We start from the raw sequence: 26,774 nt of genomic DNA, 5'->3' as shown, positions 1-26,774 counted from the left end.
CACCCCCCCTGCATGTCCCTCACATCACCCCCTCCCCTGCATGTCCCTCACATCACCCCCCTGCATGTCCCTCACATCATCCCCCCCTGCATGTCCTTCACATCACCCCCCCTGCATGTCCTTCACATCACCCCCCCCTGCATGTCCTTCACATCACCCCCCTCCCTGCATGTCCCTCACATCCCCCCCTCCTGCATGTCCTTAACATCACCCCCCTCCCTGAATGTCCCTCACATCACCCCCCCATGTCCCTCATATCAACCCCCCCATGTCCCTCATATCAACCCCCCCATGTCCCTCCTTCCTTTCTTCCCTACCTGAAGCAGCGTGCAGGTTGCGGGCAGCAGAAGCACGGCAGTAAGCGGAGGCTCTGAGCGGGCTCGGGGGGGGGGGGGGTGATCGGAAGAGCCAGGCTGGGTGGGGGGTGATCGGAAGAGCCAGGGTGGGTGGGGAGTGATCGGAAAAGCTTGGGGGGGGTGGGGAGGTGATCGGAAGAGCTAGGGGGGGGGGGGTGATCGGAAGAGCCAGGGGGTGTGGGGGGGTGATCGGAAGAGCCAGAGGGGGTGGGGGGGGTGATCGGAAGAGCCAGGGGGGGTGATCGGAAGAGCCAGGGGGGTGATCTGAAGAGCCAGGGGAGGTGGGGGGTGATCGGAAGAGCCAGGGGGGGTGATCGGAAGAGCCAGGGGGGTGATCTGAAGAGCCAGGGGAGGTGGGGGGTGTTCGGAAGAGCCGGGCATTGGATGAGCCGGGGAAAGGAAGAGCCAGGAGGAAGCTGGGGAACTGAAGAGCTAGGGGAGCCGGGTAAAGGAAGCGCCGGGGAGAGGAAGAGAGGGCACACCGCCGCAGCATGCGCACGCTGCCCCCTGGTGTCCGTACTCGCGAAGCATGTGTACGTACACAGGGGGTAAGGTGCAATTTAAAAAAAATGTACGTACTTGTGGGAATGGATACATTTAAATACTTCCCAATTCTCCAGCCTGCTAGAAGTTGGTTGCCATGATAACCCCTTTAATTCCCGTCTAATGGACTTTTTCATACTCCCCTGTCTGTATTCACAGGTAGATTAGCCCTGTCCCTATTCCTGTGTGACAAACATTTCACTCTTCCTATTCATCAACTGAGTGAGTGCTACCATTCTTGCCTACTCCATTGCAAAGCAATCCGTTTGACCTTCCCTTGACACAGAAGCACTTCACATAGAGAAGCACTCTCTACCTACATTACAACACCCACAAGAACCTTTCATTTCTGTAACTCCCCCAATAAAGTTAAGAAAAGACAAAGGGACATGTTGTGCTTTCAAAGGGGGATGAGTTCAGCTATCTGGCCCTACTTATATCTACAGTAGCATATACAGTACCCTGTGGCTACAGAATAGTCAAACGGAAGTTGTATGCTTTGGGATCAGCACAGAAAAACTGCTACTTACACAGCTACAGCAAAGCAGGCAGCTTTACACAGTTAATACAGAGCACAGCCTCTTCAGCAGTACAAGCAAGCAGCTTCACACTGCTACACAGAGTCTGCAGCCTCTACACAGCAAAACAAGCAGCTTTAAACAGCAACAGTATAAAAGGCAGCAGCACTGCTACAGATAGTACATCACACACAGAACTTTCACTGCCCTTTTCTACCTGAGTCCACCCTCTGCAAAGCTAAGTGAGGTGCTACCATCCCATCTACCTCTATGCACGTCCCCACGGCAAGGGCTACCAAGGGCCACGCCAACGGACATCCGCCAGGACACGGGTCAGAGCCACCGGACACCTGTAAGTACAGCTACCGCTACACTGACTGCTTGTAATGCGTAGCTCACCACAAACGAAGCGCGACTGCGTGATGAGGTAGGGAATTGGTTAATGCCGACCCACAGATACGCAGGCGCGCCTAGGATGTAGAATAGTCATTCAAGCCAGGTCAGGATTACAGATAGGAGAATAATCAAAGTACTTGCCAGGTTCAGGATTGGAGAGTTGCGGTTCGTCAGAGTGCATAGTCAAGTTCGGGGTTGGAGAGTTGCGGATTGTTGGGGTACGTAGCCAGGTTCAGGATTGGAGAATATCGGATGGTTGGAGTATTTAGCCAAGGTTAGGATTGGAGACAGGAGAATGGTCTTTCAAAGCCGAATCAGGAGAGGAGAAGAACGAAATCCAGGAGACAACCAGGGTCAGGCAACAAGAGGTCAATCGGCAAGGAGAGGCAAGGTCTGGAGCTAGAATGCAGCAAGGCACAGCGTCACACTAGACTATGCTCAGCAAGGAATGAGAGCAGACTGACGGTATATAAAGACGGAGCCTCCAATAGCCAGCCAGGGCGGAACCAGGAAGTAAGAGCCGATAGGCTGCTGGTGCACACAGGTGAGCCCTATGATGCAGCCTAATCGAGAATGAGGGCGAAACTGCTCATGCACCATCCCACGCACGTCACGGAGGCCAGGGGCGGAGCTTGGAGCGTGCGTCACTCCCACGCCAATTCTTAGGGCAAGAGGGGGTGGGACCAATCGTGCGCCAACCCACGCGTGTCACGGAGGTCAGGGGGTGGAGCCAAGAACACGCGTCATTCCCACGTCCGTCCTGATGTTCACCAGAGCGAGGGTGGGGCATGAACTGCGTGTCAGCAGGGAGGCTGGCCGTGCAACCTCATGCGTCAGAGAGGAGGGCGGGATCCGAATCCGCGGGCAAGGGATCAGAACGCGCAAGTTCCTCGTGTACTTGAACCACGAAACCGCGCATCCTGAGTGTCCACCACGGAAGGCTTGTTGGGGTGAGGAGACGGTCTGCGACGGCCAGGATGGCGAATCCTCACACCGATGCAGGACAGTCATCCATCGCTGATGCAGGTAACAGACCGCACGACACATGCACTGGCTAAAGGCCTACATACACCTGCAGCATGGCAGAACTCAGACCCTCACCAGACACCATGCAGGAGAGTGATAACTCAGACACTGAGACTGCTACACATATGCAACAGGCGCAAGAAGGCACAAGGCCTAAGTGGACAGTCACACTGACACAAAAGGCTTGCGAAAAATATATGGCTGACATTGAAGTGCACCACGCCAAGTTAGAAAAGGCCTGGAAAAAAACTTCACTAGAGATAAGCAATGTTGCTATCATTGGCAATAATGTACAGCAGCTCGAGCAGGTGATACAGTAACTCAAATAAAGTCTAACCACTCGTGCTACCAAGAGCTGTCAGACACATACATCACTTACTTGACCAGAGCCAACACCGGCGAAAGCCTGCAAGAAAGAGACTTACAGAGTAACATTGACCTAACACGTGACAGCCACATGCGGACTGCTATCACAGACGCACAAAGAGAGAGAAAGGAGCTCCTCCTGGGACCGCATCACAGCGCTCCAGCACATCTAGACATTGATCAAGGTCAGCTAAATCAATGCAATCCAATGTGTCTAGTGCAAGCGCTACCAAGACGCCAGATGCCGCATGTGCTAGGGCCGAATATAGTCGGAAAGAGGCAGCCATAAGGGCAAAGAGATCGCGCATGGAAGAGCTAGAGCAGACAGCCACCGCCACTGCAACCGCCACTGCCACCGCAGCCGCTAAGCGTAGGAAGGCCAAATTTGATTATAATTAAAATGTTTTACAAAAAAAGAAATAAAAAAACTACTCTTTTTTTCAAAGAAGCTGGACTCCAGCTATCAATAATCAGCTTGAATCTGATGGTCCATAACAATATTAATATACAGATCAGTAAAGGTACAAATAATTCTGAGTATATTGATGCAAGGGAAGAAAAGAGTTCTACCTGGATGAGGTAAAGTATTTTGTATATATGGCAAAAAAAGGGGGGGAAGGGGAACACAAAATGAATGAGTCCCCTAAAGAATTCACTAACTGCACTCCTACATGATATAAAATCTAACTTTTGATAAATTTACTTAAAACATATATTACCAAACGTTGTGTACTATGTATTTAAAATGAATTAAATGGACAATATCGTACATCCCTGTCAATAAATGTGTGATTATGCAAACCCAGATTCAATATTCCTAGGGTTTGAAAGGACAGAGGATGCTGTAAGTCAGGGTGTTAACCCCTCTGGAGTAAGTATGCAAACTATAGGTAACCGTATCCTACTCAGTGAGCCTTTAACTGGTCAAAGATCCAGCAATCCTGCTCAGATATATATACCAGCAAACACCTATAGTTGTATTAAATGCATATGCTTGAAAGGTGACGCTGACACAGGCTCAATCAATAGAGAATAACCCTCAGTATAGTTAAGCTAGGACTCGCAGTACCATTGACATAGAGTAACCCAGCAGAGAGGCTCTAATTGTACATATATCATATATTATATGGAGCAGGAAGGCAGACTCACTGCCTGTTGTTATAATTATCCAGCTAATGCCGTCTGAATAAATAGAACCAGGAGACTTAAGAGCACTACATTAAAAACAGCTCCAAGTAGGTGACTGACACAACTGCGCGTCCAACGCGCGTTTCCCTCCAGCAAAGGAGCTTCTTCAGGGACAAAGTTAGATTTTATATCATGTAGGAGTGCAGTTAGTGAATTCTTTAGGGGACTCATTCATTTTGTGTTCCCCTTCCCCCCCTTTTTTTGCCTGATTCACTTGTCAGTTCAGTTTGCACCCACATTTATAATTACCACTATTATATACTTTATCACTTCACTCAATTAGTGTGGCCCTGTGATCACTCCCGAATCCTCTCCTTGTATTTTGTATATATGTAGCGCACTTTCCCCCACCCCCTGAGAGATATGTGGCTGTGGTGTATGTGCGGTGCAATACCTGTGGCTCAAAGGAGGCCTGAGCCTACGCTACTGGGAACTTGGGGTGTACTTGAGTCATCAATCGGTAGCGCCTCCATCTGTACGTGATTCTACTATGTGGAATGACCCTGTTACAGGAACTCCATGCAATAAAACACACTTTGGTAAGTTACATAGTTACATACTGTTGCGACAAAGTTTATTCTAACTAATGCCGCCGGTAGACCGGGGCTTACTCTGGCTGGCGCCGGGTCTAGACCGCGCGCCGCCGCATCTCCTCCGTGCACCCCCTCCGCTCGTGCACGCTCCGTGCTCCCCCTTCCCGACCCCCTAGCTGGCTCCTGCTGTGCCCCTCTGCTTCCCCGCTTACCTCACTTCAAATTCAGGGGTGTCGGGGAAGCCGGGGAAGCCGGGCGCGCACGTGACAGTGACGTCACAGTGACGCGCGGCAGGCCGCATCACCACGCTGTCCGCACGCATCCTGCCGTGCGGGAAATGTAGCAATAAAGGCTGTCGCCACTGTAGTAGATGAGGTTGAAAAAAGACGTACGTCCATCAAGTTCAACTTATGCTAAATTTAGACAACAAATACTTTATCCTATATCTATACTTACTTATTGATCCAGAGGAAGGCAAACAAAAAACCTCAGTGTAATATCATCCAATGATATCTCATAAGGGGAAAAATAAATTCCTTACTGACTCTAAGAATTGGCAATAGGATTAATCCCTGGATCAACATCCTTCCCATGTATACTTATTTGGTATATCCCTATATACCTTTCCTTTCTAAAAAGATGTCCAACCTTTTTTTTTAACAAATCTTTTGTATCTGCCATCAGTCTCTATGGGTAATGAATTCCACATTTTAACTGCCCTTACTGTAAAGAAGCCTTTCCTTTGTTGATGTTGAAAACCCCTTTCCTCCAACCTTTGGCTGCGTCCATAGTCATTTCAGGCGCGCGGAGGCTGATGGAAAGCGGGTGCTTTCCCTGGTCATGGTACGCGTGCCATCCGTGGGCATGTCTAGGGGCGTGCCAGTGATGTCACGGAGCTGGTTTTCCCTAATTGGGCGAACCGCTCACGTGACCGGCCTGTCGCACCAAGAAATCAGTTTTAACTGAATTCTTGCGCACCCGCACGCCGCATGGACGTGATTACTGCCTAAGGCAGTCTGATTGATCAGCATGCGTACGCGTCCGCTCGGTCATCCATACCATGGACACAGCCTTAAGGGATGGCCCGAGTCCTTTGTACTGCCCGTGGGATGAATAGTTCTTTTGACAGCTCCTTGTATTGTCCCCGAATATATTTGTATATAGTTATCATATCCCCTCTTAAACGCCTCTTTTCTAATGTATATAAATCTAATTTAGCTAGCCTCTCCTCATAAATTAGATTGCCCATCCCTTTTATTAATTTGGTGGCTCTTCTCTGCACTCTCTCTAGTTCCATAATGTCTTTTCTTAGGATTGATGCCCAAAATCGTACTCCATATTCAAGGTGTGGTCTTACTAATGCTTTGTAAAGGGGCATAATTATGTTTACTACCCTTCCATCCATTGCCCGTTTAATGCAAGATCTTGTTTGCCTTTGCAGCTACTGCATGACTTTGGGCACTCTTGCTAAGTCTGCTTTCTACAAGCACTCCTAAATCCTTCTCCATCAAGGATTCCCCCAATGTATCTCCATTTAATTTGTAAGTCATCTGTTTATTCTTGCTTCCCAAATGCAAAAACAAAAAGAGAAACAGCGCAAAAAACATCATGGTGTAGTAAATAACAATATTGTATTAATAAAACAGGTGAGTATCGCACGTACATCAAAGAACTGTAAAATTAGCAAGACATGTTAGGGACATGTTACCACTCTGTGCTCTGCAATCATGGATGATGGAATGTAGGTCACCGGGATCAACTCTCCTCCCGCAAGTTCCGTGGGCAATCAGTGCAGATCCTCTGCTCGATCAGATCAAGACCTCAGGTCACAGGATACAGGCGCGGTAAACGCATAGTCTAAATTGATGTACTGTCTCAGCACTTCAAGCAAGAATTATGATTTCGCTCAAGACTGAACTAACTGTAACTTTCCAGATAAGCATGTAATGAGGGAAGTAAGATTTACACGTATATACTTTCGCTTGGCTATAAAAGCCTGACTGTGACCATTAATAAACGGGAGAGGTTTTTGACAACGATCGTTGGTGTCTGACTCAATTACTTGCTCCTCCGAGCTGCTCGTATCGTTTTCCTGTTCAGCACCTCAAGAGTGGTAAAGGCCTCCCAGGAGGGGGGGGGGGGGTATCTGTCCGAGTAACGGAGAAGATTCCTACTTATGATGAAGTAGAGAATAAATTTACATCTGATGTCAGAAAGTGGAGATCACCACGAAGGAGTAGAGGCACGACGCTGGATGAATTGGCTCAACTGTATATACATTATGACCATATGTAGCATATTTCCATTATTCATATGGGTCTTGTATGACATCTATGAGAAGGGAATGGCTGCTAGGGCTCACATTGGTGCCTCTATTATCTATGCTAACCATAGTTCACCAGGGAGCTCTCTTTTCTCTGGGAAGAGAGAAATCTCCCCCCTCTTTTCTCTTGTGACAACATTTCTCTGTATATGAATACTGACGTGACTGCCCCCAGTGTATTGGTGAAAGGTGGTCTAATATGACACAGATTATGACCCATAATATAACACAGTATGTTATCTAATGACATGCAATCCTGAAAAAATAGGCAAATGTAAACAAGTACAAATGACACCCTCAGCATCCACCAATATGACCCAAATATTGTGTAATCGAACCGATGATAAATGTTTTAACTTCAATAATACTATGAGCTGCAATCACACAATAAGCACACCAAGCCATATATATTCTGTTAAACTTCCCGTGGGATGGTTGTTTTCCTATGGTAACACAACATATTCGTACATACCAGGAAACATCTCCGGGGGACCATGTACTCTCACCAGGTTAGGGATGATGATGTTCTCTGTAGCACCTGGCCCACATCAAACTCAAGTTAAACAATCCACTGCTTCAGTCACTGAAGATTGCGATCCACATGTGGTTTTATTATCGGAAGTTGACATTTTAAATCTAGCAATATCCTTTGTCGGAGTACCTGGATTAGCTGCTTATTCAGCAAAAGCAATACGGAAGCTAGCATGTGCTGTAGCAAAATAGTTAAATCAGACTTCCGAGGCTCTAGAAGAATTAATGATAGATTTGCAAGGTACACGTAAAGCAGTTTTACAAAATCGTGCAGCAATTGATTATCTGTTGCTTAAACATGAGCATGGATGTCAGGATTTTGATGGTATGTGTTGTTTTAATCTATCTGATCATTCAAATTCTGTGCAGAACCATATCTCCAATATCAGAAGTATTGTTTCTTGCATTATAGAAAGAGTCAATCAGTTTGATTGGACTTTTGGGTTAGGCGCAGGGATTGGAGAATTGGGAAAGAAAATTATTATGGGACTGATACTTGTTGTTTGCATGTTTGTAATATTAGTTGTTATTATTTCAAGTTGCAAATTAATGTGTTCATCTTTATGTAGAATGATCATGCGTCCCACTAGATCAGTTATGCATAAGTATGCTTCACTGAATATTAATACCCCTATTCCCGATTTCACAACTTTAACATATAACTCTAGAACTATAACCCCCAGTGTCCCGATTCCTTTAGTGGAATATGATAATATTCAACTCCAGTACGAGAGCCCTATAGCCTAAGGGTTGTCATTTCATGACAAAAGGAGAATTATGATGAAGTAGAGAATACATTTACACTCCCCTACCTGTTTATTTAGCCACATTGGTTTTGACTTCTTTATTTTATACTTATTACCCAAGGGTCTACACTGATAAGTGTGCTTTTCTAACAATGCTTTAAAGACTGCCCACCTTTAAGACCCACCTTAAGACCCACTTGCTTAAAGAAGCATATGAATAGCACTGTGGATATTCTGAACACATGATACATAAAGCTTGGCCCCCTGCAGACACACTTACCAGAACTCCCTCTTACTGTCTCTGTACGTTCTCCCTACCTACCAATTAGACTGTAAGCTCCTCGGGGCAGGGACTCCTCTTCCTTAATGTTACTTTTATGTCTAAAGCACTTATTCCCATGATCTGTTATTTATTTGATTACCACATGTATTACTACTGTGAAGCGCTATGTACATTAATGGCGCAATATAAATAAAGACATACAATACAATTTATCTTCTACATTTTTCCCTGCAAAAACATCGTCCTAGTGTATTACTTGTAGATTAGACCTCAGTTTATTAAAATCTGCCTTTCTAAAGTTTAAGGTGTTTGTTGAACCCAAGTAATCTGTTTTTTGATCATTTATTTCAATTGACCATGTTATGATCACTGTTACCCAAATGTATAGCAGTATAAGTATAACAGTTTACTGTACAGAATATGCGTGCACACACTAGACATGGGGGTGCCCTGCTAAGGGAGCCACCGGCGACTCTTTGCCTGTTCTGCAGCACCGCAACCTGCCCCTGACCTGCACCTCTCCCTGCTGCTGTGCTGGGCCCATCTGCCACTCCGGCGGCACCCGCAGCTGATGTGAGGGGGCCAAAGAAAGCCCAGAGGGGGACCTGGGCTAGATCCTTCTCCTAGTGAAAAGACCAATGTCCCCACTTGGGAACAGCGTATTACATAACTATATAACCACAGAAATTATGTAATAAAAATACAGTTTTAGAGGTCCCAACTTAACACTATCAACTCTACATAAGGTTGTTCATTTGGGTAAACGCCATTTGCGATTCAACTTCGAATAATTCGTCTCGCCAACTATCGGTCAATTGATGTTTTCTGGGTATTCCATGGTTGTGGAGAAGCACAGCCTCTCCAGGACGAATCTCCAATTTCTGGCCTTATGGTCGTATCGTCTCCTATTATTGGCGCTTAGCTGAACGGAGAACTTTTTGGCTAATTGATAAGCCTGTTGCAGGCTTTCCTGGAGCCGTTGCACATATCGGAAGTGCATCATGTTGAGTACCCAATTGGTTGATACCCTCAGACGCACATCCACAGGCAGCCTGGCTTCTAACCCGAACATAAGGAAGTAAGGGGAGAACCCGGTGGACTCGTGGTGGGTACCGTTGTACGCATGTACCAGTGTTTCCACATACCATCTCCACTCGGTCTTCTGAGTGTCTTTCAGAGTGCCAAGCATATTCAATAATGTCCTGTTATATCGCTCCGGCATAGCGTCTACCACCAGATGGTATGGAGTTATTCGGGACTTGGTGATGTTGAGGATTTTGAGTAATTCCCTGATGAGTTTACTCTCAAAATCCCAGCCTTGGTCTGAATGTAGGCAGTTGAGTAGACCATAATGTACAAAATACCGCTCCCACAGTATTTTCACCACCGTGATGGCCTTCTGGTCTTTTGTGGGGAAGACTTGTGCGTAGCGTGTATAATGGTCCGTGATGACCAATACGTTACTGATACCTCGGGCGTCTGGTTCAATGTATAGAAAATCCATGCACACCACCACCATGGGGCCCGAGCTCTTCAGGTGAGCCATTGGTGTGGCTCTGGTAGGGAGAGTCTTGCACTGGATACACCTTGAGAACCGGTGATGGTGTTGTTCCACAGACTCGCGCATCCATGGCCAGAAGAACCAGTCTCGTACCAACCCAAAGGTATTATCTACTCCAAGATGTCATGTTCATCGTGCAAAGCTTTCAGGACCATATGTTGTAGGTTCCTGGGCAGAACCAGTTGTGTTCTATCCAGGTGGTTATGGTATTGTACTACCTGATAGAGTAGACCATTATCAATCTCGAATTTGTCCGCTTCTCACATGAGTAGAGTGACCATGTCGCTGGGGGCACGTTTCAGAATTTCAAGCTTGTTTTTCTATACGGCCTGGCGGATAATGCCAGCCACAGGGTCCCGTTTATGATATTGTACCATATCCTTCCACACGATGATCTTATCATGGGTGATGTTCATCCCCTCTGGGTCACATTAAGCAGCGGGGATGGCCTTAGATTGGCATCCTAAGGAATCCGCGACCCTCAATTCTGAGAAGGCCACTTTATCTTCTATAATAGCCGCCGTGTTGCACATAGCTCGCATCCCTGGTTCAGGGATCTCCTCCCAGAGGTCATCGTCCAGGGTGGTGCTCAGTCCTGGTCTTCTGGATTGGGCGTCAGCTCCGATATTATGAGGCCCTGGTTTACATTTCAGTGTGAACTTGTAGTTCGATAGAGCTGCCAGTCATCGGTGGCCGGTAGCATCCAATTTGGAAGCTGTTAATATATATGTTAACGGATTGTTATCCGTCCTCACTTCGAAAGTGACGCCATAAAAGGTAATCATGGAGTTTATCCATGATTGCCCACTTGAGAGTGAGCAATTCCAGCTTATGTACTAGATAATTCTGCTCGCTAGGAGTCAGACTGCGACTGACGTAGGCCACCGGTCGGAGGCCAGCCGAATACTTTTGGTGCAGGATGTAGGGCTGTTCCGGATCGGCATAAGCGAGAATGGGTGCCTCCGTTAAGCTTTTCTTCAGGCCAAGGAAGGCCCGTTCACATTCGGTCATCCATTTATCATTGAACGGTTGTCTAGCAGAGGTGGCCTTTCGCCCTGTGATCTCAGGGTATATTTTGAGGAGATTGTTGAGGGCCTTGCCCTTGTTTGAATACCCCACCACAAAGCGGCGATAGTAGCCACAGAAGCCGAGGAACGTTCTCCATGACGTTCTCGGGTCGTGGTCATTTCACAACAGCTTCCACTTTGGCCGGATCAGTGGTGATCCCACCGGCAGACACAATGTGTCATTGTAGGACACAGAAGTGTGTCAGAATCGGCACTTGTCAAGGGACAGTTTCAGACCTTATCAACCCAGATGGTCCAGTTGTTTTAACAGCCATTCTTCATGTTCCTACACGGTCTTACCAAAGACAATATCGTCCAGGTAGACCAAGCATTCCCGGGGGTTCATGTCACCGATGGTGTTATCCATTAGGCGCTGAAATGTTGTGGGAGCCCCACAGATGCCTTGGGGCATGTACATAAATTGGTAAAAGCCCAGGGGACAGACGAAGGCCATCTTCTCCTTGTCCTCTGCACTCAGCATACTTGGTAGTACCCAGATCTCAAGTCTAGAATACTGAACCACTGACTCCCCGTAAGCTTGTTGAGTATCTCCTCTATTCTTGGAAGAGTGTACTAGTCCAGTACCATGGGGTTGTTCAGAGTCCTACAGTCCTACAGTCAACTCACAGTCGTATCGACCCATTCTTCTTTCTAACAACCACAATGGGCGATGCGTAGGGACTCCAGGATTCGATCACAATCCCTGCTGTCTCCATCTCTTGTAAGACGTCCCTTACATCATCCACATCCAGAGGGTCGATGCGATGAGAACGCTCCCGGAAGGGTGTGGTGTGACTTAGCCCGATGGTGTGTTGAGAGTTCGACTGCAGCCCACATCCACCGTGGAAAATACGGCCCGACAATCTTCGGTCTTTCCACTTGGCCGGTAGTTTGACTCTTCGAAGTTGAATGGCAGCCCGGCTGGTTGCTCTGACGCCGCGGCGGTATTCACCTTAGGCATAGTCTCCACGTGGGTGACAGGGTATATTCTCTCCAATTTTAGGCCGTGTTCAAAGGCCATGGGATAGTGTAAAATATTTTGCACGAACACTTTAATTAATCCGAGTATCTTGGAGGTCCATTCCTGCACTTCGGGTATCAGTTTGTAGCCTCGCTGGGCATCTTCCTCGGACGTGCTTTCCAGCACAGTGCGGCCATGCGCTTCACTCCCCCTGGTGGAATCTCTGTTTAATCTTACTTGCAGGTTGAAGAGATCTCCATGCCTGTCTTGTGCAGATATCATGCAACACTCTTCCAGAAAGATGGGATGGATTGCTAACGTATCCAGAGGCAGTTCGCTGGCTTTGTGAAGGTAGGCTTGGATCACTGCCCGCACTATGTCTGTGTTGGTTCCCATTATCTGGGAAGTGGGATACTCTCAGGGTTCAGGGCATATCAGCGCCTCCACATCCATAGTGTGCGATTGGCCGGTGTTCATCTGGGGTATATCCATCCGAATCTTCACCACCCCATCGATGGGATAATTCTCATTGCCGAGCCCCCTGTAAGGAATCGGGAAATAAGTCCCTTGGGGCATGCTCCCTCCTTACCCGCTCATGGTACCGCAACTGCTGCTGCCTCCGCTGTCCCTGCTATCCATACACGCAACCCCGCTCTCCATACAGAGCACGTGCGTACCCGCTCCTCTTGTGCATGCTCCTCAGAGCTCAAATATGCCCCCATCGGCGCAACACACATTCTGCGAGCGCGGCCCGCACGCGTGACGTCGTGCCACGATCACGAGCCGTGCGGCAAGTACTAATGACCTTCTTGTCTGCTTCGCCTTATCCCGGTCCTCGCTGGGACCGCACCTCCATTCTGCCCCCTCTCCCATTGGTTCCTTGAATATCCGGTTCCAACTCACAGGCAGTGCTCAGCATAATTCCTCATAGTCTAGTGCTGTCCAGTGTCTTGTGCCTTGCTCTTGTCTTATCTTTAAGTTGCTACCTTATTATTGACCCGGCCTGCCTGGAAACCCTCTTTGGAATTGGACGCCGGCATACCCTCGACCTCGTGTACCTCTCTAACCCTGAACTCGGCTCCACGGATACTGACTACGCTGCTCTCTCTACCCCAGACCTTGGCTTACAGACTTCAACAAGTCTGCTATCTCCTTCCCAGGACCCGGCGAGTATACCAACTAACCCTCTTTATACAGCCCAGACCCGGCAACGCTAACTACCATCCTCCGAGCACGCCTCCGCTGCTGTGGGTGTGTGGTATTCTTCCTTTCCACCTCAGTACCGGGGTCTTGTCTGGTTTGTGGACAGCACAAGCGTTACCCCCCCTCAGTTTCATGTGTTCTGCCGACTGCAAGGGTCGGTTTTGGAGATGTTGGTTGTAGAATTCTCTGTACACTAGGGTCACATGTGACCCGATGTCCAGCAACGCAGATGAATAGACACCATCCACGAGGACGCGTATGATGACGGCAGGTCCAACCCGACTGCAAGCATCCAATGGTGGGGTTCCATCGTTAGGGCTTGGCTCTGGAGGTTTTTCGGAGGGCGGGGAAGTGATTTCTGCTCTCTGGACTTTGCAGATCATGGATTGGGGATGGTTTTGCCTAATTGGAGTTTATTGTTCTCTCTCTGGACATTACTTTGAGAAGTGGCCCTTCCAATCATAGCCATAGCAGATGACGCCACTTGTGTCAGTGCGGGCCTTGTGTGTAGTTGATACTCTCCCTGTCATCTTGGACTTCATGGGAAGTGACTTGGGTTGAGAGTCCTCCTCAGCGCTATATGCCGCTTTACCGTTCTGGGCCGATGCCCCCATGGATTCTGTAAGGATTCCGCTCCTGGGTTTGGCTGGAACTCATCCTTACAGAGTTATTCAGTTTCCAGACAAGCTCTCCCTAAACCTGCAATCAAGTATCACCTGCTTCTTGCTGCCTCCTGTGCAGCTCTGGCCTCATTGGCTTCCTGTGCTATTTAGCTGCTGCCTTTCACCCAGGAAGTTGCTAGACATACACTTTGCAATCCCTGTTGCAAGTAACTGTGCTTGTCACATACTCCTCTGTTTGGCCTGGCTTGGCCTTCTTGTGCCTGAGTCTCTCCCTTCTGACCTCCTGCTTCAAAGGCCTCCCTGCTCGGTAGCCTCGATTGTTACTCCTTGTTCCTGGCAGTCTCGTCTTTGCCGCGCTGAAGCGGCTCGCTGATGTCCTCAGCGTCTCCTGTGGCGTGTCTGCACTCCTGGTTCCCCATGGCCTCCTCTCCTCCTGTTCCCTCCTTCTGTAAGCTCTGCTATGCTGTAGCAGGTCCACTCAGTTTCCTGCTTTCTACGCTGAAGTGGCCTAACTCCAGTTTCTTGTTTTCTATGCTGAAGTGGCTTGGCTCCACGTTTCCTGCTCTCTATGCTGAAGCGGCTTAGTTCCAAGTTTTTCTGCTCTCTACGCTGAAGCGGCTTCACTCCAAGTTTCTTACTTTCTACACTGAAGCGGCTTCACCCAAGATTTCCTGATGACAACCTCGGCGTGTGACTCTGATCTCCGCTCCTGTGCCGCCTATTCCGACCCTGGCTTGTCTATGGATAACCCTGCACTCTCCAACCCTGGCCCGGCTACTGCTGCGGCTAAGCTCAGTGTAAAGCTTGCCGGGAGCTGGCCGGGATAGTAGCGGGCTAGCCGTGGGTCCATTCTCCGTTTAAAAATTGAGTTTTCCTGCGCGGCGGCCGCTTCAATAGATAAGCGCTAATGGCGCTTACTAATGAAAGCGCCCGAGGAGCGGGAAAACCGGCCGAAAACCCGGCCCGGTTTTGGCCGGAGACTGCCGTGCGCCGCCCGCGCTTTTTTAAAACTGCGGTGGCGGCCGCATTAGAGTCAGCTCGGCCGCCACTGTATGTTTTACTACGGACTGCGCAACCCAGAACCGGATTCGTGGTCTAAGATCAGTGTTTTGAAATCCCCACCTCAGCCCCGTGGCCCGGTCACGGTTTGTGGTGAGCACGATTGTTACAGATTCAACCTTGAGGGGTTCTTTGGTCTATTTAGGGGCAATGAAGTGCAACTGAACTTTGTGCTTTATGACAAGCATTATGTCCATGTAGCTGGGAGGTACTGTGGTGTCCAGAGCGGCCCACATCACAAGGGCTATTGGGTGGGAAGGTAGTGACCCATTCAGCAGTTGCTTGAACCGGTACTGGTCCACTTCTGCGGCCGCAATAATTTTCTTAGAGAGGTGTCCACAGGGATAGTTGGAGCATGCGGTCAAAGGCGGACAATTCTTCTCACTACTTTTGGTGGAGAGCCTTGAACTGAGTCATGAGCTCGTTCTCATCGTCTTCGCTTGTGTAGGACTGGGTTAGCAGTTCCACCAACTCGTGAGCAGTAACTTCTCCACGGTGCATCCGTACCAGTTGAGCGTCCGGGGTTCGGAGACACTCACCAGCCTCTGTCGCTTGATGGCATCCGAGCACGACCACTAGTCTATCACGTGGAGAGCGTATTCCTTCCAGGTCTCAAACCCTTCTTCCCCCTAATAGCATGGGCACTCTTCCGGAGAAGGCCTTCAGCTTTCTGTAGTTCTGCGACTGTGAAAACATATTTAGGGCCTCCACTAGTTGTGGTAGCGTCACTTCTAAGATGGAAACTCCCGGAGACAGGTGGCTATAAGAAGCTGGGCTCTGGCCAGGAGTTGGTAGAGAGCTACTCTAATACCAGCTGGTGGTAGGTGTCTTGGGTATTACACTTGAGGTGAAAGTGACCCTGGGTATGGGTAGGTCTGCCCGAACTGGTGTACTTGCGACCATCCATCCCCCAGGTCTGTAGGGGGAGGTGGATGCTTCAGCATAATAGGAGACCGCTGAGGAGGGTCTCGGCATTGACATAGCCATGGTAGGTGACAGCCCTGGGTATATTAGTGTGTAACCCTCGAGCAGGACCTCGGATGGGTTTAGGGCCTGAGGGGCATCTTCCATACATATGTCTTGTTCGGTAGACAGGAGTACTGCACTCCAACGACCCACAGGGTCATATTTGTGATCCAGGATCCTGACGTTGGCCAGACTCGGAGAGATTTTTGCGTGATTGAGAAGGATAACTATGGACATACTGGTGGGGACTCCTCCCACTGCGACTGTGCAGTGCGGGGATACGTGGCATACTAAGACCCAGTCATGAACCTCTAGTTGGGAGAGTACGACCATGGTGGTAACTTGGTTTGACAATTTGATGCTGAGTAGAGCACCCCAGGGCTAAGATCTCAACAGTGCCTCCAATTGTAGTGCACTTTCCCCCACCCCTTGGGAGGTATGTGGCTATGGTGTATGTGCGGTGCAATACCTGTGACTAACACAAGGCCTGAGCCTCCACTGCTGGGATTCTGGGGTGTACCTAAATCGATCTGTAGCGACTCCACCTGTACGGGATTCTACTATGTGGAATTACCCTGTTACAGGAACTCCACGCAATAAAACACACTTTGGTAAGTATAACAGTTTACTGTACAGAATATGTATATACACAACCACAACGGTCACACATGACCGTACCTCCCAGTAACAACCACCACCTGTGTCCATAAACCGGTGATACAGTCCCCACTACCTGAGGGGCCTTCTGGCACCCAACCACCCTGGTGTCCACGATGAAATGCTCCCTCCCAAAAGTGTGGTACAGCGATGCCCACAAAAATGTGTACGTTGGTGCACGTGATGAGCTGATGTACCTGCTGGGTGGTCCCACACCTGGGCATGCCGATGCCACAATGATGGGATCCACGGATCCAGTGATGTTACCCGCGAAGCCTCCGGCTCTGTTGGGTGGGTCCCATGTGGATGGTGCCACCATGCATAATGTCTCTGTATCTGATCCCAGATCACCTGAGGCCAAGATGCAGCCGTATCCTGGCTTTGTCCCTCACACTGATGCTACAGGGGCAGTGTCCCTATCTCATGGGCCTGTCCCTGCAGCAACTACAAACTGAGGGGAGTCGGGGACCAGCTGGGCCTAACAGGGGGTCTCTGGCCTACTCTTGTCCCAGCTCCGACTGGCGTGGTTTCAGACGCGCCAAATGTATCAATCCTAAGGTGCAGTGGTATCCGGACGTGTGATTGGTTGCATTGCACCATGTGATTGCAGCCCTATGGCCTCCTGACGGCTGTAGTTTCGTTCTGAGCCCTCTGCTATATTGGCCGCCTTACTCTGTGCATGCGCAATCAGACATAGCGGTGCGCCCTGCTACGGGAGCTGCCGGTGACTCGGTCGCCTCCTCTGCAGCACCGCAACCCGCCCTACTCCTGCACCACTCCCCACTGTGGTGCCAGGTCTGCCTGCCACTCCGGCAGCACCCGCACCACGTTCAGCGCACCCGACTGCAGCTGAGATGAGGGGGCCAAAGGAAGCCCAGAGGGGGACCTGGGCTAGATATATTATTTCAATTGTCCCTGACGCCCTCTCTAAATGTTTCTCATTTGGTAACTTTTTCTTATAAAGCAGCTCTATCAATGTATCCAGCACGGCATGTTACTAAGCAACGCAGGGAGTGTCGGAGGGGCTTTCACAGGTGCTGCAGCTCCCTGGCACTCAAAGGGTTAATCAGCACATTCTTGCTAAGCTTAATAGAAATGACCTTGCTTTGAATTTACTCAAACTCACCCACAAATGTGGTGGAGAACCCTGACAGCCAAGGCCCATCTTCCTTACATGAAAAGGACGTTGTACTGACACACGCCAGTACAGTATTTAGTGATGTAGATGCTTGTGGGGGCCCTGCAAGGTCACTCCAGGGGGGTAACAAAATGATTCATGATTTAGGTAGATTGAGGAATGGTCAAGCGTGCGGGAATTACAATTTAATGCCAAAAACTGCAAAATAATACACTTGGGTTACGCAAATCCAAAGGCAGAATACAGAATGACTGGCATATGTCGGCTATCATAGCGGAAATGGACATGGCAGTGATTATTTCAGCTGCATTTAAAGTAGGCAGCAATGCCACAAAGTAACGGGGAAAGCCAGCAGCATGCAGGGGGTATAGGGAGAGGTTTTAGTAGCAGAAAGAGAGGTAGTGAGGACACTTTATAGCTCATTGGTTAGAGCAAGGGTAGCCAACTCCAGTCCTCAAGGGCTACCAACAGGTCAGGTTTTCAGGATACCCCTGCTTCAGCACAGGTGGCTCAGTCAGAGTGAGTACCATCATACTCTGACGCTGGAGGGTGGCAAGCTGAGTGGCAATGTGAGGAGTACTTCATGGAAATGCTAAAGAACCAATCAACTGCTGCAGAGGTGTCACATAGCAGACACTGCAGGAAGGGAGGGAGCTTGCAGAAAAAACGTGTGGCTGATAAATCCTGCAAGCGGAGATCAAAGTGAGTCACCCAGTCACTGCCTTGGCAGATCATTAAGTAAACAGTGAAAGTAGCTGGTGGACCAGGGTCAAGCTGTGTGGCTCCCCCCCTCCTCCCTTAACCCCCTCTCTCCCCCCCTCCTCCCTTAACCCCCTCTCTCCCCCCCTCCTCCCTTAACCCCCTCTCTCCCCCCTCTCTCCCCCCTCCTCCCTTAACCCCCTCTCTCCCCCCCTCCTCCCTTAACCCCCTCTCTCCCTTCATCCTCCCCCCCTCCCTTCACCCTCCCCCCCTCCCTTCACCCTCCCCCCCTCCACCTCTCACTCCCCCCCTCCACCTCTCACTCCCCCCCTCCACCTCTCACTCCCCCCCTCCACCTCTCACTCCCCCCCTCCACCTCTCACTCCCCCCCTCCACCTCTCCACCTCTCACTCCCCCCCTCCACCTCTCACTCCCCCCCTCCACCTCTCACTCCCCCCCTCCACCTCTCACTCCCCCCCTCCACCTCTCACTCCCCCCTCCACCTCTCACTCCCCCCTCCTGCCTTCCCCTCCCCTTCCGGTCTGTATGACTGTGAGTGAATAAGTTGCTGCTGGTATTACTGTATATCCGGATTGGCACAATTGTGGTCTCCCTGATGAGGAGACTCAGCTGACGGATGAGCTGCTGCTGTCTCTCCTGAGCACGATCTGGTGAGAACTGGGATTTCCTGTATATTCTGTATGTAACTGGATTAGATTTTCCTACCTCCGTTTTCTATGGGCTGCCATTGGTGACATTTAGGACACTTTTCCCTGCTCTACCTCCCCTAATGTGGTTAGTCCTTTACATATTGAGTGTCTGTTATACATTTATCCTCTTCAAATGGATATCAGCTTATGATGGGTCTGTTGTTTTTTAAATCATTGTTGTTTTTATGTTTATTTTCTACCAATTTCTCATAGTTTATCACTCTACTCTTTCCTAGATCTATCTCAGCATCTCCCCTCCTGAAATCCCTCTCCTGGCTTCCGATTAAATCCCGCATCTCACACTCAATTCTCCTGCTCACTTTTAAAACTTTACACTCTTCTGCCCCTCCTTACATCTCAGCCCTAATTTCTCGCTATGCACCATCCCGACTTGCGTTCTTCTCAAGGATGTCTTCTCTCTACCCCCTTTGTATCTAAAGCCCTCTCCCGCCTTAAACCTTTCTCACTTTCTGCCCCACACCTCTGGAATGCCCTTCCCCTCAGTACCCGACTAGCCCCCTCGCTATCCACCTTTAAGACTCACCTTAAGACACATCTGCTTAAAGAAGCATATGAATAGCACTGTGGATAATCATGGACACATGATACATAAAGCTTGGCCCCCTGCAGACGCATTTACCAGAACTCCCTCCTACTGTCTCTATACGTTCCCCTACCTCCCAATTAGATTGTAAGCTCCTCGGAGCAGGGACTCCTTCCTTATTGTTACTTTTACAGTATGTCTGAAGCACTTATTCCCATGATCTGTTATTTACATTATTTGTTATTTATATGATATGTATTACTACTGTGAAGCGCTATGTACATTTATGGCGCTATATAAAGACATACAATACAATACAAATAGTTTATCAAACGACGGGTATTTCTCTACGTCTTCTAATTGTAACCCCTTAAGTTCCCCCCTTGCCTGGGTCAGGATTTTATACATTTTCCTCCACTGGAAATTCAAAAACAGGCAAGAGGGTAAGTAAGGCGTAACTGCAAAGACCGACGGGAGCTGCAAACACAGAGAACTTTGCTCGGCGACTCCCTCTGAGGTTCTGTTCTTGCTGACAGATTCAATCTGTCTGTGGTGGCATTGGATACCGAGGCTTGAGCCTCATTACGCCAAGTTCTCTGGTTGAGTATCTTGTCGCACATTTAGAAAGCTTCTTGATCTGTGTTACTTACCACAGTTGCGTTGGTTTCACAGGGTCAGCTATGGTAACTGCAGCCTTATAAAGCAGGCTGTCAGTGCCCAAAATAACCACAGAGAGCAGAAAGGGCAGGAGAGACAGAAAATCTGGACCGTAGTGAAAACCCGGCACGAATTGAGCAAAATCCTTACAGAACTACAGCCTGAAACCCTCTAAAAGCCTGTCCTGTTTCCCCACAACATTGCAGAAGTTTAGCATCTCGTGGAACCAACAGGTATGAAGCACCACAACACCGGTAGCATAGTGCAAATCTCCCAGAGGCGGGGAAGCAGCGCTATAAAGGAAAGGCATACAGGGATATACCAAATAAGTATACATGGGAAGGATGTTGATCCAGGGAGTAATCTGATTGCCAATTCTTGGCGTCAGGAAGGAATTTCTTTTCCCCTTATGAGATATCATTGGATGATATGACTCTGGGGTTCTTTGTTTGCCTTTCTCTAGATCAATAAGTAAGTATAGATATAGGATAAAGTATGTGTCGTCTAAATTTAGCATAGGTTGAACTTGATGGACGCATGTCTTTTTTTAAACCTTATCTACTATGTAACTGTGTAACTGTGTAACTATAGTGCAGGCCTGCCCAACTCGTAAAGTGAGAAGGGCCGAACTGCTCCAAGGAAAAAAAATTTGGGCCGCACGGGTTAAATCATCATCATCATCATCCTCATCATCCTCATCCTCATCATCTCTCCTCCAGCACCTCTCCTCCAGCACCTCTCCATCATCATCATCCTCATCATCTCTCCTCCAGCACCTCTCCATCATCATCATCCTCATCATCTCTCCTCCAGCACCTCTCCATCATCATCATCCTCATCATCTCTCCTCCAGCACCTCTCCATCATCATCATCCTCATCATCTCTCCTCCAGCACCTCTCCATCATCATCATCCTCATCATCTCTCCTCCAGCACCTCTCCATCATCATCATCCTCATCATCTCTCCTCCAGCACCTCTCCATCATCATCATCCTCATCATCTCTCCTCCAGCACCTCTCCATCATCATCATCCTCATCTCTCCTCCAGCACCTCTCCATCATCATCATCCTCATCTATCTCTCATACCCCCATCTCTCCCCTCACCCACACAATACCACCCTCCACCTCAAAAACACAATACCCCCTCCACATCCCCCCAGCCCATTCCATGTCAGCAGCCCCCCCCAAGTCAGCATCCCATGTCAGCATCCCCCCCATGTCTCTCTTCCCTCAATATAACACTCTCTCCCCCTCCCCTAAATCACACCCTCTCCCTCTCCTCTCAATGACACTATCCCCCTCCCCTCAATATGACACACTCTCCCCCTCCCCTCAATATGACACTCTCTCTCTCCCTCCCCTCAATATGACACTCTCTCTCCCTCCCCTCAATATGACACTCTCTCTCCCTCCCCTCAATATGACACTCTCTCCCCCTCCCCTCAATATGACACTCTCTCCCCCTCCCCTCAATATGACACTCTCTCCCCCTCCCCTCAATATGACACTCTCTCCCCCTCCCCTCAATATGACACACTCTCCCCCTCCCCTCAATATAACACTCTCTCCCACTCCCCTCAATATGACACTCTCTCCTCAATATGACACTCTCTCTCTCCCTCTCTTCAATATGACACTCTCCCCCTCCCCTAAATGACACTCTCTCCCCTCCTCTCAATGACACTCTTTCCCCCTCTCCTCAATATGACACTCTCTCCCCCCCTGCAACTCACATCATACACCCCCTGACCTCACATCACTTCCCCCCCCTGCACCTCACATGTCAGCAGCCCCCCCTCACATGCCAGCAGCCCACCCACCCCTCACATGCCAGCAGCCCACCCACCCCTCACATGCCAGCAGCCCACCCACCCCTCACATGCCAGCAGCCCCCCCCTCACATGCCAGCAGCCCACCCACCCCTCACATGCCAGCAGCCCACCCACCCCTCACATGCCAGCAGCCCCCCCCTCACATGTCAGCAGCCCACCCCCCCTCACATGTCAGCAGCCCCCCCCTCACATGTCAGCAGCCCCCCCCTCACATGTCAGCAGGCCCCCCCTCACATGTCAGCAGCCCACCCCCCCCTCACATGTCAGCAGCCCACCCCCCCTCACGTCACCAGCCCACCCCCCTCACATGTCAGCAGCCCACCCCCCTCACATGTCAGCAGCCCCCCCCTCACATGTCAGCAGCCCCCCCCTCACATGTCAGCAGCCCACCCACCCCTCACATGTCAGCAGCCCACCCCCCCCTCACATGTCAGCAGCCCACCCCCCCCTCACATGTCAGCAGCCCACCCCCTCACATGTCAGCAGCCCACCCCCTCACATGTCAGCAGCCCACCCCCCTCACATGTCAGCAGCCCACCCCCCTCACATGTCAGCAGCCCACCCCCCCTCACATGTCAGCAGCCCACCCCCCCTCACATGTCAGCAGCCCACCCCCCCTCACATGTCAGCAGCCCACCCCCCCTCACATGTCAGCAGCCCACCCCCCACCTCTGCACCAACCCGTTTTTCACACACCCCCACCTCTGCACCAGCCCGTTTTTCACACCCACCCCCCACCAGCCCGTTTTTCTCTCACACACACACACACACAGACACACACAGACACACACACACAAACACACACACGCACACAGACACACACACATACAAACACCTCTACCTCTTGTAGATCAGCACATCCTCTCTCCCCGGTACTAAGCCCCGCCCCCGGCATGCTCTGACCTCCCCGGAATCCTGCATCCTCCTCATGCTGCTTATGCCCCCGCGCACTGCAAAACCTGGGGCGGTGAGGGGGGGGGGGGGCAGGGGGGAGCGCTGGAGGAGGGGAGGGGGATGAATCGCCGCCATTTTTTTAAACTTTTAAAAAAAAAATATTATTATTTTTTTAAATTTATTTAATTAATTAACCCGGCCGGAGTCACCGCGGGCCACACAGAGAGGCCAGGGGGGCCGCATACGGCCCGCGGGCCGTATGTTGTGCAGCCCTGCTATAGTGGATGAATCTAGGAAGTATTGAGTTCAACCTGTTAGCCAGGATTTTACTGTAGCTTTTCAGATCCGTATTAAGCAATGAAATTGGGCTGTAGCTACCACAACATAAAGGGTCCTTACCCTCTTTAGGAATCACCACTATATTGGCTTTCGTCATCTGTGGGGGGGATTTGTTTTCCGATAAGAAAATCGTTGAATAAATCCAATAAACATGGCCCTAGGATTCCTATAAAAATGTTATAATACAAATTTGAAAAACTATCTGGGCCTTTGACGGCTTCAGTGAGGTAACCGCCCTCACTAACGCTATCTGTGTTATTTAAGCATTTAAAGTTTTACGGTCTTCCTCTGTCAGTTTTGGGAGGTTATAGTGTCTCAAATAGTTTGCCCCCCCCCCCCCCCTACACAGCCTTTCCGCTCCACCAGGGGATAGAGTGGGGGCTGCTCCGGGCGGGAGACTCAGACTGAATAACACACACTGACTGACACACGCGCACACACGTAGTGACACACAAACATACATGCAGTCGCGCATAGGCACACTTGCAGTCACACACATATGCGCGCACACACACGCAGTCACGCACGCACACGCAGTCACGTACGCACATGCAGTAACACCCGCAGTCACACGCACGCACATGCTGTCTCGCACATGCAAGTACACACGCACGCAAACGCAATCGCACACACATGCACACGCAGTCACGCACGTAGTCGTGCACACACGCAGTCACGCATGCATAGACAGTGTCACACGCACACACCGTAACGTGTGTGTGTGTGTGTGTGTGTATGTATGTGTATATATAGAGTTCTGTAGGAGCTCCAATGCTATGTCCCTTAGCGTTCAATCATATGTACAGAGGAAACCATACAGGGGAGATTTGATAATTAAAGATGCAATTCTCAAGTCCCAATGTAATTTGAATTAACACATTAATCCCTGGAAGTGTTGGTGAGGGTATCATCCATTCTCCTTGTCATGATAATGTCATGAGAGATTGGGTATTTTTAATCCCTTTGGTGCTTGAGGGGTTAATGAGCTACACTTGTGTAACAAAATACCAAATGCTGGGTTTGAAACTGGTCAGGTCTGTTTCTGTCTGCTCTGAATTTCAAAGGAACTTACTTGGGGCTGGGGTCCATCCTGGATAGCCCACTCAAGGTGTCAATTGTTTTAATCAAAGAAGAGCAGCTTCAAAGTATTCTGTAGAAAGGGGTGGGCTTTAGGCACCGTCATAAGAAAGTATTGTATCTAAGGCTGGGAGAGACGTATACAGCCAGACCACGAGGCACAGGGACCGTCCGCCGAGGGAAGAAAGCGAGGCTGGGAGAGATATATACAGCAAGACTGCGAGGCACGGGGACAGTCAGCCGAGGGAAGAGAGAACGAAGCTGGGGAAGCGATATACAGCAGGACAACGAGGAACAGGGACCGTTCGCAGAGGGACGAGAGAGCAAGGCGGGGAGAGAGATATACCGCAGGACAGCGAGGCACAGGGACCGCCCGCAGAGGGAAACAGAAGCGAAGCTGGGAGAGATATATCTACCCCAAGAGAAAGCAAGACAGTGAGGCACAAGGACAGTCAGCAGAGGGGAGAGAGGGCGAGGCTGGGAGAGAGGTATCCAGCAAGAAAAAGCAAGACAGCGAGGCACAGGGACAGTCCGCAGAGGGAAGAGAAAGCGAGGCTGGGGAGATATATCCAGCAAGAAAGAGCAAAACAGCGAGGCACAGGGACAGGCCACAGAGGGAAGAGAAAGCGAGGCTGGGGGAGATATATCCAGCAAGAAAGAGAAAAAAAGCTGTGTGTGCTGTGCACGCGCATAGTAAGTGAAACTTCTTTGACTTTTGTCACAGAAATTGTATTTGTATTGGTGATGTTTTAATTAAAAATCAAAATACAATTTCATTGACAAAACGCAAATACATTTGACTTATAATGCGCGTGCTCGGCACACATCCCCTGTATTAGCTATTTGCACTAAGTGGTGAATTCCTTGTGTGTGTGTGTGTGTGTGTGTATGTATGCGTATCAGTCAGTGTGTGTATGCGTGTCAGTCAGTTTACAATGGACGGGTAACCTCGCCCGCGGTCACTCAGGGCCTCAGGTGTGCTCCCCTGCAGGGCCTCAGGTGTGCAACCGCATCCGAAATCCGAGAGTGTGAAGGAAGTGTTTGTGTGTGTGTGTGTGTGGTGCACAGCAGCATATATGTACAGTATGTATATATGTATCAGAACATAGCAGTGTTAGTCCTGTTGCAATTGTGGAGAATAAATGAGTTCTTCAGTATTAGGTGATACCTTTTTTATTTGGACTAACAATTTATATCATAGGACGAGAGTTCTCCTCTCTTCCTCAGATCAGCAATACTGGTTTACAAGGGAATCTATGGCTAAAACAGTGTAGAAAAAAAAAAAAACAGGCATGTACTGTAGATAAGGAAGGGTGTTAAAGCCAGTGGAGGGTGACAAGAAATGGTGTGGGAGGGGGAGGTGATGCTGGGAGGGGGGGGGAGGTTTAAAAAAATTGACAGAGCCTTTTGGAGAACAAAAAGAATCCGGTTTTGAATTCCAGTAATAAAATGTAAGTTTAATCACACAGTACAATCAAATGGCCCCGAAAATCAGGCAAATATTTCATAAATATTGGTCCATTCTTCTTAGGGACACTACATGATCTCAAATTCTCCGGCCTAAACCTTCTATTCTGTTTAGAAAAGCGGCTAATTTAACATCTTTATTAGCGCCCAGTTGTCCCCTGGGGCATGTCAAGTCAGGCCTGGCACATAGTACCAAGGGCTTCTATACCTGTGCAGCATGCACAGCCTGTAAGTTTAGTGCAAGGCCTGTTCTATACAAGATGCGGCCGCGCGTTCCTATGCGAACGCGCGTGCACGTGCCGCATGCTTTTCATGTGTATAGTGTCGGGAGCTGCAGGTAAGTGTGTGTGTGTGTGTGTGTTTGTGTGTCTGTGTGTGTGTGTGTGTGTCTGTGTATATGTTGTGTGAGTGTAACGGGAGTGTAAGAAAGATTTTTAAAATAAAAGAAAAAGTTTAATAATTTTTTTGTGTGTGTGCACTTATTTACCACACACACACACACACACAC

At 49.4% G+C, this 26,774-nt stretch overlaps 2 protein-coding genes across 5 annotated transcripts in view; both read left to right on the top strand.

The window, feature by feature from the left end:
• The window catches only part of LOC142466914 (uncharacterized), a 608,435-nt gene that overhangs the window by 445,140 nt on the left and 136,521 nt on the right, over positions 1 to 26,774 (top strand). The window lies entirely within an intron of this gene.
• The window catches only part of LOC142466913 (uncharacterized), a 276,622-nt gene that overhangs the window by 230,525 nt on the left and 19,323 nt on the right, over positions 1 to 26,774 (top strand). Inside the window, exons 1-2 of one of the 4 annotated variants that reach the window (XM_075572526.1) lie at positions 19,288 to 19,414; positions 20,670 to 20,887. The exons of 1 other annotated variant lie outside the window; for it this stretch is intronic. The gene's annotated coding sequence lies outside the window, so the exon portion shown is untranslated. Of the gene's footprint in view, positions 1 to 19,287; positions 19,415 to 20,669; positions 20,888 to 26,774 lie in introns of those variants that run through there. 2 more of the 4 variants (XM_075572527.1, XM_075572528.1) reach the window with 2 other exon arrangements.

Source organism: Ascaphus truei, chromosome 15 (assembly GCF_040206685.1).
Source record: "Ascaphus truei isolate aAscTru1 chromosome 15, aAscTru1.hap1, whole genome shotgun sequence".
NCBI lineage: Eukaryota > Metazoa > Chordata > Amphibia > Anura > Ascaphidae > Ascaphus > Ascaphus truei.
The sequence above is the reverse complement of the archived record's forward strand: the minus strand, read 5'-3'. Positions and strand labels throughout refer to the sequence as shown.